This window comes from Nycticebus coucang, chromosome X, assembly GCF_027406575.1.
Source record: "Nycticebus coucang isolate mNycCou1 chromosome X, mNycCou1.pri, whole genome shotgun sequence".
In the NCBI taxonomy this organism is placed as follows: domain Eukaryota; kingdom Metazoa; phylum Chordata; class Mammalia; order Primates; family Lorisidae; genus Nycticebus; species Nycticebus coucang.
In genome coordinates this window covers 17,908,205-17,927,295 of record NC_069804.1, presented here as the reverse complement: position 1 = coordinate 17,927,295, position 19,091 = coordinate 17,908,205, and the positions used below count along the sequence as shown (strand labels likewise).

General features: G+C 40.1%; 1 non-coding gene across 1 annotated transcript; it reads left to right on the top strand.

Annotated features, from left to right (window-relative positions):
• Positions 1–15,313: 15,313 nt before the first annotated feature.
• On the top strand, positions 15,314–15,384 carry TRNAQ-CUG (transfer RNA glutamine (anticodon CUG)). The gene has a single exon. It is a non-coding gene; the product is annotated as a tRNA-Gln (tRNA).
• The last annotated feature ends 3,707 nt before the right edge of the window (positions 15,385–19,091 follow it).

The following is a 19,091-nucleotide window of genomic DNA, read 5'->3' as shown; positions in this document are numbered from 1 at the left end:
TTACACAATATCTTCCTATTCCATATTTTTAAAAATCGATTTAACAGAATATTGACTTTTGTTTTTGAGACAGTCTCACTTTGTCACCCTCAGTAGAATGCTGTGGCATGACAACTCACAGCAACCTCAAACACTTGGGCTCAAAACAGCCCTCTTGCCTCTGCCTCCAGAGTAGCTGGGACTACAGGCGCCCTCCACAGTGCTCAGCTATTTTTAGAGACAGGGTCTTGTTCTTGCTCAGGCTGGTCTCAAACTTGTGAGCTTAAGCAATCCACCCTCCTTGGTGAATATTGTCATCTTAGCCTATGTTTTTTCTCCCTTCAAAATAAATTTTTTAAACCTTCAAACTTTAATTTTTTTCATTTTCCCTCATTTGGGAGGAATACTATCCCCCTCGATTTACTAATTTTTAGTCATACACTTTATTCATTATTCCAGAAAGTGACTCTTTGAAATACGAGGATGTAAGACTGTTCCTCAAAGCCCCCGAGACTGTGTGTAAAACCATCAGTCACACCCCTTCTGAGGCAACTAACTTCTCATTACCAATGTGATCCTTGCATGTCCTCAAGGATGGCTTTTGCACACAAAAAATATTATTCTGAGGCTAATTTTGTTCTTGGAAATATTGTAATATTCAATTCAAATTAAATTAACACATTTTAAAACAGATCTTAAACTTTTAAGTGCAAGTTGCAAATACTATTGTTTTCTTTATAAGTATACCAGCATTTTATCAGTAATTTTATGGGAACTTTTACAATGATTAAAGTTCTTTTAAATAATTTAAACTGAATTTATACATTTAGTACATTTTCTGTTTAAGTACATCAGTTGTTTCCTGACAAGCAACTTCCTTAAGAATTTCAATGATTCTAATAAATCAAACTTATAAACAAGTTTTTTCAGATGTTTTAGAACTGTTGACGGGCGTGGTAAACTGGTTATCACAAACCTGAATCAATTAATTACTCACATACACATTTTAAATTAGAAGCATAAGGCTAATCCATTAGATAATCAAAATTATTTCAAATACTGTGAGTAAATATGCCCAGAGAATTCTCAGATGAAACACAAAAATATGAATACCATAGGTTTGACATATTTATCTCAATACTTAATTGTTCTTAGGGTTAAAGCAGTGGTTTTCAACAGAGGATGCTTTTTGCCTCTTCAGACATGTTTGGCAATGCCTAGAGACGATTTTGGTTGTTGCAAGCAGTCAGGGGAGGGGGTACTGCTGGCATCTCGGGGTGAGACCTGGTATGCTGCTAAACACGCCACAGTGTGGGGGACAGCCCACAGCCAAGAATGAGCCAGTGTAAAATGTTAATAGTGCTGAGGTGGAGAAACACAGAGTTAAAAGTACTATTTAAGGACACAATTTTGTCATCACAAGCTTTGGGGTTACCGTCTTGCCTGGTTGAGATTTGGTCAGAAGGTGAGTTCTGGAGCTATAGACAGTCAGAGCAATCTTTTCTAAAACCCGAACTGCCTTACAGTGCCCGAACGCCCCCTACCCCATCACCCTGCCCCACACACTTTTTCATAGCGGCTATCCAATGGACAATTCCAAGCTTGGCTCCTGCAAATGAGGGGAGTCTTTCTCTGAGAGTACCCCAAGAAGGTTCAACTCAGGGATTATCTACTTTTGTAACTTCTTTCACTGGCTAAGGTTCAATGAAAATCTAAGACCATACAATTAAGTTGCTTCACCATCTGACTGCATTTATCTAATCTGTTTACAGCTTCACTAGCTTATTATGAAATATTATCCTATCGCAAACGGCTGGCCACACATGGGGGCTCACACCTGTAATCCTAGCACTCTGGGAGGCCACGGCAGTTGGATTGCCTGAGCTCACAAGTTCCAGACCAGCCACAGGCAGAGCGAGACCCCTGTCTTTACCACATCTATGGTGCATTTTACAAGGGTGCATGTTAAATCTACTAAATGCAGAACATAAATGTCTTAACATAATAGCTAAAAAAATGCAGTGAAGGCTATGTTAACCAGTTTGATGAAAGTATTTTAAATTATATATAAAACCAGCACACTGTACCCCATAATTGCATTAAAGTACACAGGTATGATTTAATAATAAAAAAAAAAAAATTAGCCAGGCTTTGTGGCAGGCCCCTGTAGTCCCAGCTACTTGGAAGGTTCAGGCAAGAGAATCACTTGATTCTAAGAGTTTGAGGTTGCTGTGAGCTGTGACGACACAAGTGATGGACATGCTAAAAACTCTAGCTTAAGCATTGTGGATGGCCGGGCACAGAGGCTCACGCCTGTAATTCTAGCACTCCGTGAGGCCGAGGCTAGTGGATTGCCCTGAGCTCAGGAGTCCGAGACCAGCCTGAGCAAGAGCAAGACTTCGTCTCTACAAAAAAAAGCCGGGCTGGCGGTTCAATCCCAGCCTGGGCCTGCTAAACAGCAATGATAGCCGCAACAAAAAATAGCTGGGCACTGTGGCGGGCACCTGTAGTCCCAGCTACTTGGGAGGCTGAGGTAAGAGAGTCGCTTAAACCCAAGAGTTTGAGGTTACTGTGAGCTGTGATGGCATGGCACCATACCGAGGGCCACAAAGGGAGACACTGGCTCAAAAAAATAAATAAACAAAATCTAAGGGCTGAAACACTTAAATCCTTCACATTGGATTCTGCATATTGCTCAGGTTTTCTCTGGCTAAGTGGACAAGTTCTAAAGTCATTCTAATACAAATTATGATAAGGAATATATCTCGATATACTTATGTAAACAAATTAGTAAAATTATGCCATAATAAAGTCTTTAATATCATTATATATGTAATATATGATATAGATGTATGTAGTACCTATATTACATGTATATAATGTATGTTATTGCATGCTAATCATGTGCCAAGCCTAGAGTTTTTACTTTAATAATGCTCTAGTCCTAAGACCCGTGGCTTACACTGCTGATAGGCTCTTGCAGATCCCTCTCTTTCTGTTTTCTAATTGATCAAGGTTGTCTGTACAATCATTCAGTAAGCATTTATTGACTACTTATTAAGTATCAGATACTGGTGGGAATAAAGATGTGACCAGGATATACATACTCTCCACTCTCTTTGATATCACATTCCCACTTTAAGGCTGTTTATAGGAATAAATAATATATTCCAGCCCTTTACAGTTAGTAAACCACCATGTAAATTCTGAAAATTCCAGTGCACATAGCTACAGTGACTTCAACTGGGAAGCCCTTGCATCTCTAGGGTATAGAGTCATCTCAGGGTTGAATTCTATAAAGTGACGACTGTCACACATCAAAACTCGAAAACTCTTTAAAGTATGACAATGGAGCTTTAATAGGAATTGCATTAAAGTTATATATTGCTTTGGGCAGTATGGACATTTTAACAATGTTGATTTCTCCAGCCATGAGCATGGTATGTTTTTCCATATGTTAACATCTTCGGCTATTTCTTTTCTTAGAGTTTCATAGTTCTCTTTGTAGAGATCTTTCACGTCCTTTGTTAGGTATACTCCCACATATTTCATCTTCTTTGGCACTACTGTGAAAGGAATAGAGTCCTTGACTGTTTGTTCGGCTTGATTATTGTTGGTATATATAAAGGCTACAGATTTATGGGTATTGATTTTGTAGCCTGAGACATTGCTATATTCCTTGATCACTTCTAAAAGTTTTGTAGTAGAATCCCTAGTGTTTTCCAGATATACGATCATATCATCTGCAAAGAGTGAAAGTTTGATCTCTTCTGACCCTATGTGGATACCCTTGATTGCCTTTTCTTCCCTAATTGCAATGGCTAAAACTTCCATTACAATGTTAAAGAGCAATGGAGACAATGGGCAACCTTGCCTGGTTCCTAATCTAAGTGGAAATGATTTCAATTTAACTCCATTCAATACGATATTGGCTGTGGGTTTGCTGTAGATGGCCCCTATTAGTTTAAGAAATGTCCCTTCTATACCAATTTTCTTAAGTGCTCTGATCATGAAGGGATGCTGGATATTATCAAAAGCTTTTTCTGCATCAATTGAAAGAATCATATGGTCTTTATTTTTAAGTCTGTTTTTGTGTTGAATTACATTTATAGATTTACGTATGTTGAACCAGCCTTGAGACCCTGGGATAAATCCGACTTGGTCATGGTGTATAATTTTTTTGATGTGTTGTTGGATTCTGTTTGTTAGGATCTTATTGAGTATTTTAGCATCTATATTCATTAGTGATATTGGGCTATAATTTTCTTTTCTTGTTGGGTCCTTCCCTGGTTTGGGGATCAAGGTGATGTTTGCTTCGTAGAATGTGCTGGGTAATATTCCTTCTTTTTCTATATTTTGGAAGAGGTTTAGTAGTATAGGTACTAGTTCTTCTTTAAATGTTTGGTAGAATTCTGATGTAAAGCCATCTGGTCCTTTTCTTTTTAGGGAGATTTTGTATAGCTGATGCTATTTCAGAACTTGATATAGGCCTGTTCAACATTTCCACTTCGTTCTGGCTAAGTCTTGGTAGGTGGTGTGCTTCCAGGTATTGGTCGATTTCTTTCAGATTTTCATATTTGTGAGAGTTTCTTGTAGTATTTGTTAAGGACTTTTTGATTAACAAATTGTGGTATATGTACACCATGGAATACTATGCAGCCTTGAAGAAAGATGGAGACCTCCCCTCCTTCATGTTTACATAGATGGAGCTGGAACATATTCTTCTCAGTAAAGTGTCTCAAGAATGGAAGAAAAAATACCCAATGTATTCACCCCTACTATGAGACTAACTTAGGACCTTCACATGAAGCTATAACCAAGTTTCAACCTAAGAACAGGGGGAAGGGGGAGAGCGTGGGGAGGGAGGGGGGAGATGGGTGGAGGGAGGGAGATTGAAAGGATCACACATGTGGTGCATCTTACAAGGGTACATGTGAGCCTTGGCAAATGTGGAATGTAAATGCCTTGACAAAGTAACTAGGATAGTGCCAGGAGGGCTATGTCAACTAATGAGTTGAAAAAGTGTCAAATATTCTATCAAACAAGTGTATGGTGCCCCATGATCATATTGATGTACACAGCTATGATTTAATAATAATAAAAAATATGTTCAAAAAAATAAATAAAATAAATTTCAAATTGGAAATGAGATTGCAGTTTTAAAGGACTAATAGGCCAGCAAATGCTCAGATCTGTCATAAAAGCCTATTCCATCAAGTACATATGAAGGTAATGATTAGAGGAAAAATAAAACTGTCTCATGGTTAAAAAAAAAAAAAAAGGATTTTTTGAATTTCTGAGGGGTCTGTTGTTATTTCATCATTACCATTTCTGATTGATGGAATTAGAGATTTTACTCTTTTTTTCCTGGTTAGGTTGGCCAAAGTTATCTATTTTATTGATCTTTTCAGAAAACGAGCTTTTGGATTTATTGATCTGTTGTATAATTCTTTTGTTTTCAATTTCATTTAATTCTGCTCTGATTTTGGTTATTTCTTTTCTTCTGCTGCGTTTGGGGTTGAAGTGTTCTTCTTTCTCCCGTTGCTTGAGATGTTCCATTAAGTTGTTGACTTCCTCTCTTTCCGTTTATCTTGAGGAAGGCTTGCAGTGCTATAAATTTCCCTCTTAGGACTGCCTTTGCAGTATCCCAGAGGTTCTGGTAATTCGTGTCTTGATTGTACTTCATTTTATATGGAATCAGAAAAAAACTCGAATAGCCAAAACATTACTGAGCAATAAAAACAAAGCAGGAGGAATCACACTACCAGACCTGAGACTGTACTATAAATCCACAGTGATCAAAACAGCATAGTACTGGCACAAAAGCAGAGAAGTAGATGTCTGGAACAGAATAGAGAACTAGAGATGGATCCAGCTACTTACCATTATTTGATCTTTGACAAGCCAATTAAAAACATTCAGTGGGGAAAAGATTCCCTATTTAACAAATGGTGCTGGGTAAACTGGCTGGCAACCTGTAGAAGATTGAAACTGGACCCACACCTTTCACCATTAACTAAGATAGACTCTCCCTGGATAAAAGATTTAAACTTAAGACATTAAACTATAAAAATACTTGAAAAAAGTGCAGGGAAAACTCTTGAAGGAATCGGCCTGGGTGAATATTTTATGAGAAGGACTCCCCAGGCAATTGAAGCAGTATCAAAAATACACTACTGGGACCTGATCAAACTAAGAAGCTTCTGCACAGCCAAGAACATAGTGAGTAAAGCAAGCAGACAGTCCTCAGTTTGGGAGAAAATATTTGCAGGTTATACCTCTGATAAAGGTCTAATAACCAGAATCCACAGAGAACTCAAACATATTAACAAGAAAAGAACACGTGACCCCATCTCAGGGTGGGCAAGGGACTTGAAGAGAAACTTCTCTAAAGAAGACCGACGCAAGATCTACAAACACATGAAAAAAAGCTCATCATCCTTAATCATCAGAGAAATGCAAATCAAAACTACTCTATCACCTAACCCCAGTAAGAGTAGCCCACATAACAAAATCCCAAAACCAGAAATGTTGGCATGGATGTGGAGGAAAGGGCACACTTCTACACTGCTGGTGGGAATGCACACTAATACGTTCCTTCTGGAAGGATGTTTGGAGAATACTTAGAGACCTAAAAATAGACCTGCCATTTGATCCTATAATTCCTTTACTAGGTTTATACCCAGAAGACCAAAAGTCACAATATAACAAATACATCTGTACCAGAATGTTTATTGCAGCCCAATTCATAATTGCTAAGTCATGGAAGAAGCCCAAGTGCCCATCGACCCACAAATGGATTAGCAAATTGTGGTACATGTATACCATGGAATACTATGCAGCCTTAAAGAAAGATGGAGACCTTACCTCTTTCATGTTTACATGGATGGAGCTGGAACATATTCTTCTTTGCAAAGTATCTTAGGAATGGAAGAAAAAGTATCCAATGTACTCAGCCCTACTATGAAGCTAAATTACAGCTTTCACATGAAGACTACATAACCCAAGTATATAGCACAAGACTATGGGGAAAGGGCCAAGGAAGGGGAAGGGAGGGGGGAGGTTTTGGTGGAGGGAGGTTTTGGTGGAGGGAGGGTAATGGGTGGGGCCACATCTATGGTGCATCTTAGAATGGGTACAGGCGATTGCACTAATGTACACAGCTATGATTTAACAATAAAAAAAAGGAAAAAAAGATAAGTAACATAAAAAAAAAGAAAGATGGAGACTTTACCTTTTTCATGTTTACACGGATGGAGCTGGAACATATTCTTCTTACCAAAGTATCTCAAGAACGGAAGAAGAAGTATCCAATGTACTCAGCCCTACTATGAAACTAATTTATAGCTTGAAAGCTATAACCTAATTGTAGCACAAGAATATGGGGAAAGGGGCAAGGGAGGGGAGGGGAGGAGGGAGGATGGATGGAGGGAGGGTAATTGGTGGGACCACATCTACGGTGCATCTTAGAACGGTACAGGTGAAACTTACTAAATGCAGAATATAAACGTCTGAACACAATAACTAAGAACATGCCATGAAAGCTATGTTAACCAGTTCAATGAAATATTTCAAATTGTATATAAAACCAGCATATTGTACCCCATGATTGCATTAACATACACAGCTATGATTTAATAAAAAAAATAAAAAACAAAAAAACCTTTAAAAAAAAACTTGAAAACTCTGGGAGCAACTGCTTTCACTTATATTGTATTCAAGTTTCTAAAGACAAATTTACTTTTGAAGTTTCCATTTCTTCCTGGGGAAAAATATTAAAAGAGAAGAGGGAAATAAATTGAGCTAGATAGGGGGTAGAAAATTGACCACATCCCCTGCTTTATTTTTCCATTCTTTTGGTACTTTTAGAAATAATAGTTCCTTTGAACTCATTTTCTCCTGCTTAAATGCTCCCTTCATCTTTGTTTTCTTTTTCATCAAGTATCTTTGCCTACACCTTTCTACTGAGATGAAAACATTCCAGAACGGGCAGATGGAGTTCATTTGCTGTCTTGGATAGTTGGTCAAGGCTGGGGTTAAGGCCACCTCAAGACTGTGATAATAAATATTTCTTTCTATCTTTGGACCCTTCCTTATCAAGCTGTCCCTGTTGTGATATATGCATTAATTCCACAAACATTCATTTACCTACTCGGTATCAGGTCCCATTCCAGGTCTGAGAAAGCAAACTAAGAGATATTTCTTTCCAGACCTCAAGAAACTCACAGTTGAGTGTAGGGGCCTCTTTAGACCTTTCGTTCCCCTAACAGACCTTCCCTAAACAATAAAATTTTAAATCCACAGATAACACTGTTTATCTTTTATGTATTTGTGGCCTTTTAGAGGGCCACAGACCATTGTCATATTTGAGCTTTTTGCATCTCCGCACCCTCAAGAACCAATTTGTGCCCCTTGGAGGCTTTACTGCTCCCACTGAGAATGTATAGTTTAGTGGGAGAGAATGAAATAGACAAGGAGATGACAAAATGATGTGATAGGATCACGGTAAAGCAAAGCCTATCAGGTATCAAAGAAAGGAGAGACCTCACATCCAAAAGTACTTAGATTTGTCTCAGCACCTGTAGCGCAGGCGGCTAGGGCACCTGCCACATACACTGGAGCTGGCAGGTTCGAATCCAGCCCAGGCCAAAAAAATAGCTTGGCATTGTGGTGGGCCCCTGTACTGCCAGCTACTTGGGAGGCTGAGGCAAGAGAATCGCTTGGGCTCAGGAGTCTGAAGTTGCTGTGAGATGTGATGCCACAGCACTCTACCCAGGGGGACAGCTTGAGACTCTGTCTCAAAGAAAAAAAAACTACATGGATGGCAAGAGCTGTGCTGGGGAGTTTAGGAATAAAATTAATAATAAACAAGGTCTCTACTTCCAAAGTATTTACTGAAGAGCAATTCTTCTGCTATAGTTCGGATATATGTTTTTCTCCTCTGAATCTCGTGTTGAAATTTGATTTCCAATGTTGAAGTTGGGGCCTCATGGGAGATATTTGGGTTATGAACAGATTAATTTCCTCTGTGACAGGAGTGGGGCATACAGTGAGTGAGCTCTCACTCTATTAGCTCCTACCTGGAACTTCGTTAGCAAAAGGAGCCTAGAACCTTCCTCCCTCCAGCCTTTTTTCCTCTCTCACCATGTGATCTCTGCACACACTGGTTTCCCTTCACCTTCCATCATGAATGGAAGCAGCCTGATGCCCTCACCAGAAGCAGGAGTACATCCCACAGAACCATGAGCCAGATAAACCTCTTTTCTTTTTATGAATTCATTACCCAGCCTCGGGTATTCCTTTATAGCAACACAGACTAAAACATCTTCCTTCCTCCCTCCCTCCCTCCCTGCCTCCCTCCTCTGTCCCCTTTCCACAAATTCTTCTTAAGTAACCAGTAAGCACCAAGCACTGAATCTTTTCTCAAACGTTCAGTTTTGCTTCCTTCCTTCTACACTTTTCAGGTCCCAGTGATTTTCTACTCTCTCCTAAAGTAATTTATTCAGGTCTCTTCTCTCCACTAACGCCTAAATGACTGATGAAAGATGACATAATGTTATCCTATTTTGATCAAGGATGATTTATGACCTTTCTTCCTTAGGTGTAGAATCTTAGTTTTATCCTAGATTGCAATAGAACTGGTGATAAGACTACAGTATCCAACCTACGATTCAGCCAGGGTTGATCAATGTCAGGTAAAGATTCTTCTGTCCTGCTGACTGGAATACATATGTGACAGTTTGTACTCCAGCAGCCATCTGGGACTCTGAGTGAAACTCAGAGATGGAACACACATGCTTAGGATAATAAAGCAAAAAGCCTAAAGGGGCCTGGGTCTTTGATGAACATGAGACTTCCCTTCCAACACTGGTCTGCCTACATGTGGATTTATTATATGTGAGGATAAAACAGACTCTTATGTGTTAAGCCATTGTTATTTTGGGTTTTCTGTTTTATGAAGCAAAATCTAATAATTACTAATACCTTCCAGTGGTGGTATTTGCATTTCAACAGGCATTGTTTTAATGCTAAAAGAGTGAAACTCTGTCTGAGAGTTTGAGGCAGGAATCAGCAGGCAGGATTTTGAGGTCTTGGACCTTCTTTGGGATTTTGAGATCCTTGTTGGGTTGCTGCCCTAATATCTATAAAATTGGGTGCTATGTTTTGTAATTGTTTTCTACCTTAGCAACACAGCAATGTTATTTAAGCTATCAAATAACATTAAAAATGCTACATTCTTATGAAGTTACTCACTTAAATGATTAAGTACAAAAAAAATTAAAACTCTTTAAAATAAAAATGTAAGGCCAAGCATGGTGGCATGCACCTGTAATCTCAGGTACACAGGAGGCTGAGGCAGGAGGATCACTTAAGCCCGGGAGTCCAAGACCACATTGAGCTATGATCCTGTCACTGCACTCCAGCCTGGGTGACCGAGCAAGACCCCCTCTGTAAAACAATAATAAATAAATTAAATTAAATATGTAAATGTTCAGTTATTGAGTTGGTTGGTTTTGATGAAAATCCTGTACCTCTCCAAAAGTGTGATTCAGACTTGTGCTTGAGCACTCATAATCTGTTTTTTTGTTTAATTCTTGGGTTTGTGCTGAGGAGACAAAGAGATAGCTCTGCTTGGTCACCACCATTAAAACTGGTCAATCCTGTTAACTCGGAAATTATATGTAAGATTTTCAGAGACTAAGAAAATATGAATTGTGAGGGTTGGGAAAAGAAAAATTGGATTACATTTACATTATGTTAAAAACTGTGGGCTCAGGGCAGCACCTGTGGCTCAACGGGGTAGGGTGCTGGCCCCATATGCTGGAGGTGGTGGGTTCAAACCCAGCCCCAGCCAAAAAAAAAAAAAAAAAAAAAACTGTGGGCTCAGAGCCTGTAGCTCAGCAGCTAGGGCGCCAGGCACATACACTGGGTCTGGTGGGTTAGAACCCGGCCCAGGCCTGCCGAACAACAATGACAACTACAACAAAAACAAATAGCTGGGCCTTGTGACGGGCATCTGTAATCCCAGCTACTTGGGAGGCTGAGGCAAGAGAATCGCTTAAGCCCAAGAATTGGAGGTTGCTGTGAGTTGTGACACCAGGGTACTCTAACGAGGGTGACATAGTAAGACTATGTCAAAAAAAAAAAAGAATCTATTATGTGCGTGGCTGTCTTACACATTATTTGATACAGAGTTTGTCTAGGGATATAAACCCCAGAACAAGTATTTAAATTTTTTTTCATTAACCTCTAAATAATTGGGAGCTACTGTGAAGGTGCAATTCAAGATGCTATTTCTAATTTATGCCCCAATTTCAAATGCACATTATTTCACCCCAACACAAGGACACTTTTGCATCTAGGAAATTATAAAACACATATTCAAGTTTTCCAAAGAGTGCATTTGAGCTACTGAGTCCCTTGGGCTACCAATAAAGAAAGTCCTTCTCCACACAGATCTCACTAAAGCCGTGAACAGCATCTTGCTGAAATTTGACTAATCACATTTTCCAGAAATGCCCCCAATGTGCATTTTGGTTTATAGGGATAAAAATTGCTTGCTGGCTACTACAATGTGTGCTTGTGTCAAACGGAATACCAGCCCTTGAGAATTTCTAATTACACATTTACAAATACAAAGTAGTAATCCCATGGAGAGGATCAATATCCACTAATATGTATATATAAAAACTACAGAAGATGGTTCCTCCAACCAAGAGTCAAAACAATCACCCACTGGAAAAATAAGTAACTTTATGCATAACATTAACTCCCTTCAAATAAAGCCAAACAGACAAAACAAATATGCAGAAATACAGCATTTAGGAGAAGGCAGTACGTATGGAAGTTGAGTAGACAAGACCTGTAGCAGATGGTCAGGGTTCCAGCAAGAAACAGAAACACTCTCCGCTGGAATCTGTGCGCACACTTTAATGAAGAGTGTATTTATGGACGTCTGGGCAGGGTTAAGGAGACCAACAAGAGATGTCAGAGCACCCAGACTAGGAAGAGGGGGCTGCTCTTGTTACCCCCACCTGGGCCAGAACGGGGGAGGGAAAGGAAGGATGTTACCAGGTTCCAGGAGGAACTGGGCTATGGAGGGCAGGATACTGGACAGAAGATACTGCTGCCATAGCCATGCTGGTGGAGCAGGAAGGGACCTGAGGAGAAGTATCCCAATCTCTCTCTCTCTTTCTCTGTCTCTCCCTCCCTGTTACCTTCCAATCACCCGTGGTGACTCTCATTGGCTGAACCCATACAGAATCCAGAGGGTGAGGGAATCCAGAGCCCAGAGCAGGGTCCCGATGGGTCCATAGTGGGTTAGGAGGGGCATTCAAATAGAGCATACCAGCATGCTGTAAAATCTTTAAATTGGGCTAGAAACAGTGCCTATCTCCAGAATTTGTCTTGAGGAGTAAATGAATCAGTGGATGTGTAATACTAAACACCATGCCTGGCAGAGAAGCATCTGATTAATGTTAGCAATTATTTTTATTGTAGGGGCTATTGATGATACAGACATAGTCATTTGTTTCAAGTTATGGCCAGTTTATCAATCCATGTTAAATTTTTGACCTCTTGAATATGATTCTTAAAGCTGGCTTATACAGATGTCTTTGCAAGCTGCCTTTTTCCAGTAAACTGTATGACTTTATTGCTAACATAACAGGCAGTGTATCAGACAGCAACTTCATCTTGCTGAAGCCTGTACAGGCATGTGATCCATTCAAAGAACAAAGAATATGTGAAAAGTTCAAGTTTTCTCTTTTGATCTGCAGATGGACTCATAAAACGTTACCATTCTAGATTCTTTAGCTCCCAAAATTCTTCCCCACCTGCCTTTCATGCCTGAAATTCTTCTATAAAGAAATAAAGCTTTTCTTTCTGTAAGTGAAGTCAAGACAAAGTGAAAATGGTCCTTGGAGAAAGTGCACATTGGCCAAGAGTTCAGATACTTCTTGGGAAATAACCTTTGTATGTGTGTGTTTTTGTTTTTGTTTTTTTGAGACAGACTCTAACTCAGTCGCCCTGGCTACAGTGCCGTGGCCTCATAGCTCACAATAACCTCAAACTTCTAAGCTGAAGTGATCTTCTTGCCTCAGCCTCCAAAGTAGCTGGGAGTACAGGTGCCCACCACAATGCCCAGCTATTTTAGAGATGAAGTCTCACTCTTGCTTGGGCTGGTCTCAAACTCCTGAGCTCAAACAATCCACCTGCCTCAGCCTCCCAGAGTGCTAGGATTACAGGTGTGAGCCACCATGCCCACTTGGGAAGCAAGTTTTGATAGCCGCAAAAAGGGTGAGAACTCACTTCCCTGAACTACCCAGGCCGTGAGACTGACTTAGGCAACAGAAGTGGGAGTGTTCTTCACTGCTGTCCCAGGGAAGGAAGGTCCCCAGGCCTGGGCTGAATTGAAAAAAGTGTGTCTCCAGGCAATTTGAGGCAATGCAGCCAGCTGCAGGGACTACTGGAACTCTTTTTGTCTGGAGCCAGGGTCAGAGCTGGGAAGTCAGTTTCATGTGTGCCATCCAAAAGGTGAGGCCAGGACAGAAAACCAGTATAGAATGTTAGTTGTGCCTGGGGGCAATGGTCAAAATATTTAACAGGTGTAATATAGAGATGTGGATATAGAATACAATATATAGAAAGGGAGATAGAGACATATGTGGATAAATCAATACATATTATATATTATCAAAATTGAAATACATAGAATTCATTTTATTCTCTAAATTCTATATATTTACACATCCTAAAATGGTTTATTGAATAACTTACCAAATTCTAATTTAATTTTTTGGTTGATTTTTAGAAAATCTTGTTGTGGTTTTTTTATTTGACATGAGCTGTTAACTACCAAACAATGCCCCTGAGTGAGTAATGATGTGATGTAGAGAACATCAAATTCTTCTAACAGTGACACCATGAGCTTGATAGTCGTTAGGTAACTTGTAGTCTCAATTTGTAGATAATTCATCTTAGTATTATGATGTTCACGATGACAGCTCTTTCAACTTCTGCTAAAGTTAGAGCATTGACATTTGAAGACATTTGGCTCTTATAATTCTGTATGAGAATTTAGTATATTAAACATTTCCTTTATTTTCATGACATTTCATGCCTAAATCCTGAAAATCATTTGTTGAAATTTTGTATGAAATTCTTTGTCTTAATTTAAAATGTTGCTGGTTTTTTTCCATCCAAAGAGATTCACAAACATCAGTTGGTCAAATTTCAGATTTCCATATTATGCGTTTTGTCTTCACATTTGTTAGTAAACAATAAATCCACTTTTAAACAGTTTTTAGAAATAGTATTTTTTTTTTGAAATTGACATTTGTTTAAAGGGGACGTTCTAATTTCTTGTCTCATCCATCTCTCTTTTATACTTTGCTTTATTTTGTTTTATATACTAAATAACGTTCTCCTTCCATCTAATTAATCTGCTAGCTTTTATATAGAAATATTTCTTTCTTGTAAAGCTGAAGAAAGCTATTGACACCTCACTTAGAAGATCATTGATTAAAATTGGCACCATGTGCCATCCGTACATGTTAATGTTTCTTTTACTTTTAATAAAGTGCGTGGCCTTTTTTAGTTTGAAAAAAAAAAAAGAATATTATTGATTGTTCTTTGGCATCCTCACTTCCAAGATGACGAAGAGAAGAAGAAACAACAGTCGTTTCAAAAGGGGCCGTGGCCATGTGCAGCTCGTTCGCTGCCCGAACTGTGCCCGGAGCATGCCTGGAAACAAAGCTCTAAAGACGAGCGTCAATCGGAACAAAGTGGAGGCCCCACTGTCAGGGCTATTTCTGAAGTGAGCATCTCGGAGGCCTCCGTGCTTGCCAAGCTCTCTGTGAAGCGACCTTCCTGTGTGAGTTGTGCTATGGACAGCACGGTAGTCAGGAAGTGTTCTCGGGAAGCCGGCAAGGACCAAACCCTCCACCCGGAATAGGAGGTGCCGGTGCTGCCCCACGACCTCCGCCAAAGCCCAGGGAAGGAGTTGAGTCCTTGAGGACTGAAGAAAACTATCCTTTGGGGCAATAAAATGGAAATTGTACCACCACCACCCCCAAGAATATCGTTGATTGAAGCCAAATCGCTTCAAACGATGCCATATATACCATGGAATATGAATCAGCCCTAAAACAGAACGAAACAATGTCTTTTGCAGCAACTTGGCTGAAACTAGAGATCAGTATCCTAAGTAGAATGTCTCAGGAAGGAAAAAACCATCAGCGCATGTGCCATGAAATGAGTGAGAAGTAATAGGTGGGCACACACTGGCATAAAGAGATATAAGGGTCATTGGAAAGCTGCCAGTCACAGGGCTGGTTCCATGGTGTAAGGGTAGCACTCTGGCCTCTGAATCCAGCGATCCGAGTTCGATTCTCGGTGGAACCCCTAAATTTATTTTTTGGCTGCCATGCTGGAATCCTAGCACTCTGGGAGGCCAAGGCCCATCGTATTGCCTCACCTCACAACTTCCACACCAGCCACAGCCATTGCAAGACCTCTGTCTTGAAAAAAATAGCCGGCCCTGGGGGGGGCCTTTGTACTCCCAGCTACATGGGAGGCTCACGCGAGACAATCACGTGATTCCAAGACTTAGACGTTGCTGACAGTTGTGACGTCACATGGAAGGGCAAGCTAAAGACCCTAAGTGAAGCCTTTTGGTTGGCCGGGCGTGGTGGCTCACGCCTGTAGTCCCAGCGCTGTGGGAGGCCGAGGCGGGTGGATTGCCTGAGCTCACAGGTTCGAGACCTGTATGTAACAGCAGTGAGCCAGAGTAAGACCCCGTCTCTACTAACATCAAAACTAGCCAGACGTTGCGGTGGGCGTCTGTAATCCCAGCTACTGGGGAGACAACGGGACAGAGCATCGCCAGAGGAATCATTGAAAAAAAAGAAAAAAAGAAAATGAACAAAAAAAAAAAAAAAAGAGTACTTCAAACGAAGAAGAATGATGACCAAGCAAGCTGAAAATAAAAATTAAAAAAATTCTTTTTCAGATATAGTATTTAAGAATTACATTTCATTTCTATCAAAATGAATAAATAAAATAAAAAACAATTTAAAAAATCTTCAAACTAAAACAATTGCATACAAATTCAAAAAAAAATTTTCCAGATACAGTGTTTAATGAATTACACTTCGTTTCTATTAAAATCACTACACGACGATTAATATCATCTCCAAAATGTTTCTGCAGGTCTAGATTTTCAGATGTTATACTTACTTCTTTACAATTATTACTTCATTTTTTGCAAAGATGGAGTCTCTCTATGTTGCCCAGGCTGGTCTCCAATGCGAGACCTTAGGAATTCTCACACTTTGGCCTCCCAAATATGGAGATTACACGTGTCAGCCACTTTGCCCAGCTAATTATTATTTTGGAATGGCAGTATATTATAAAATTTATTGAGAATGGATTTTCAATCTGTTACCTCAGGGGGCCTTAAACTTTTGCAATCATTAACTGAAAGGGAAATATTTTAGGATATCCTGGACACACAGCGTCTATAGCAACTGCTCAATTCTGCTATTGTAGCAAGAAAGCAGTCATGGACCAGTAATAAATGAATGGGTGTGGCCGTCTTCCAACTTTGTGGACACTAGAATTTGGATGTTATATAATTTTCACTTGTCACAAAACATTTTTCTTCTTTAGCTCATAGGATGCACAAAATTAGGTTGCAGGCCACATTTGACTCCTGTGCCCAGGAAACAATCTCTGTTTTACCTGATTCGTACTTGTATTGCCTTCTCCAAAGATAACTGAATACAGAGTCTTAGTTCTGATTTAAAATATCCAGAGGGACTTCTAAAATTCTGACTGAAGCTCTATTCTTTTTAGCAGGCAATACCCTTTGTCCATAAATATTTGTCATTGAAATAATCTGTGTCTTGGCTCGGCGCCCAGACCACAGTGGTTATGGCATCAGCCACATGCACCGAGGGTGGCAGGTTCAAACCCTGCCCAGGCCAGCTAAACAACTGCAACAAAAAGATAGCTGGGTGTGGTGGTGGGCGCCTGTAGTCCCAGCTACTTGGGATGCTGAGGCAAGAGAATCGCTTAAGCAAAAGTGAGTTTGAGGATGCTGTGAGCTGTGATGCCAGCACACTCTACCAAGGGCAACATAGTGACACACTGTCTCAAATAAATAAATAATTTGTCTCAATCCCCAACAATAGAGTATGATTTATTACTTCTTTTGCTTCTGTAATATCAACAAAACCTGCTAATTCTGAGTCTTAAATTTTATGATTTATGTAAGTTAATAAAATAATTTGTTGTAGAAAAGGTAGAGAACCCTTGATAATTATTGAAATCTTTCTCTCTTAGCTTCAGAGGTTTTCCTAAAAATTATTTTCTCACTTCACTGGATAAGTTTTGCAATAGGAAGGGCCTTAAATCTTAAGCATTCATATGCTTATATTGATATTATTATTTCTTTGAAGTTCTGGCAATTTTATTAATGCAAAAGGTATGAAATTCATTCTTGACATTATTCCAATTTTGTCCTCATTGATGGTCGTGAACATTTTTCCCCCAAACCATAAATTTTAACAGAATTTGAATGCCATTTAGATAAAAAACACATTTAGCACTTTCCAATTTGAGTGGTACAAGACCGGGTACATTTGTACCTAACATTTCTGTCAGGAGGAATAATAAGCTACTTGCATTTTTTGTGGAAATAATTAAGCTGGGTTTTTATTGTAGAATTACAGATCCTTTTATTTTGGACAGGGAAGAGAAATGAGAGGAGGGGAGGGGAAAGACTGAGGACAGGATCTTGGAAAACAGCAATATGTAACGAGCAAGGTGGCCCAAAAGACAAGTCCACAAAAAAGACTAAGAGCAAACTGTCCAAGAGGAGGAAGATGTGAAGTCCAATAGTAGCAATAAGAAAGCTCTAACAGCGGCTTACGCCTGTAATCCCAACACTCTGGGAGGCTTAGGCAGGTGTATTGCCTGAGCTCAGGAGTTCAAGTCCAGGCTGAGCCAGAGCGAGACCCCCTGCCTCTAAAAAATAGTGGGGCATTGTACCAAGTGCCTATAATACCAGCTACCTGGGAGGCTGAGGCAAGAGAATTGCTTGAGCCCAAGAATTTGAGCTTGCTGTGAGCTGTGACATTATGGCACTCTACAGAGGGCAACAAAGCCAGACTCCGTCTCAAAAAAAACAAAAAGGCCCTAACCCCTCAGTGTGAGCAGTTGCAGGGACTTGGTAGGTAGGGTCTGAAGGAACTTGCAGTGGTTGGGAAAATGAATGGGAGATGAGAAGGGAAGAGCATAATAAAGAAATTAGAGGAAAAGGGAAGGAAAAAAATTGGTTCTGGCAAGATGAGAGAGAGGGCAAAAAGAGGGTTTGATTGGAAGGTGTTTATAGCCTAGATGAATAAAAGGTAGAGGAGGTTTGGGGATTGCAGATGCAGGAGAATCAGGTAAATGAGGACCAGCACCGGAGGCGCTCTAATGCCTGGGAGGATGAAAAGTGAACACAGAAGGATTGGGAAGAGCACGAGCACTGGAAGCAGAAAGAATCCATCTGACTCCGCTGGTAGCACAAAGGGCTTTCTACTTGGCGTCTGTGTCTGAGGAGGTCGCACGCTGACGGTACAGGACTTTAAGGTGTGCTGTGAAAGCTGGAGACTGTTGCTGTGGACAGTGGGAGCGGGAGGATGTGATGAGAGAGCAGGGCTGTGGAGGGGAAGAGTTTAAGATCCTGGGTAAGCACGGTAACTAGTTCTCTCCAACTGCCCTGCCCCAGCTTTACTGATACTGCCAAGCTGTGATGTCATCAAATAGGAAATTAAGACAATGTAGCTTATATTTTATGCCTGGGATTTTCCAGTTTGATTTCCCGGTGCTTCTTAGGTGTAGACAACCATTTATGTGGAGATTGTCACACGAGAGCACATCACATAATCTTAATTAAGGATTGGGAGCTAACAACTAAGGGGAGCCCAGTGGTCCATCCTGACTGGTCTTAGAACATTGTGAATCCCTAAGCAACTCTGCTTTTTTTTTTTTTTTTTTTTTTTTTGAGACAGAGTCTCACTTTCATAGCTCACAGCAACCTCAAACTTTTGGGATTAAGCAAT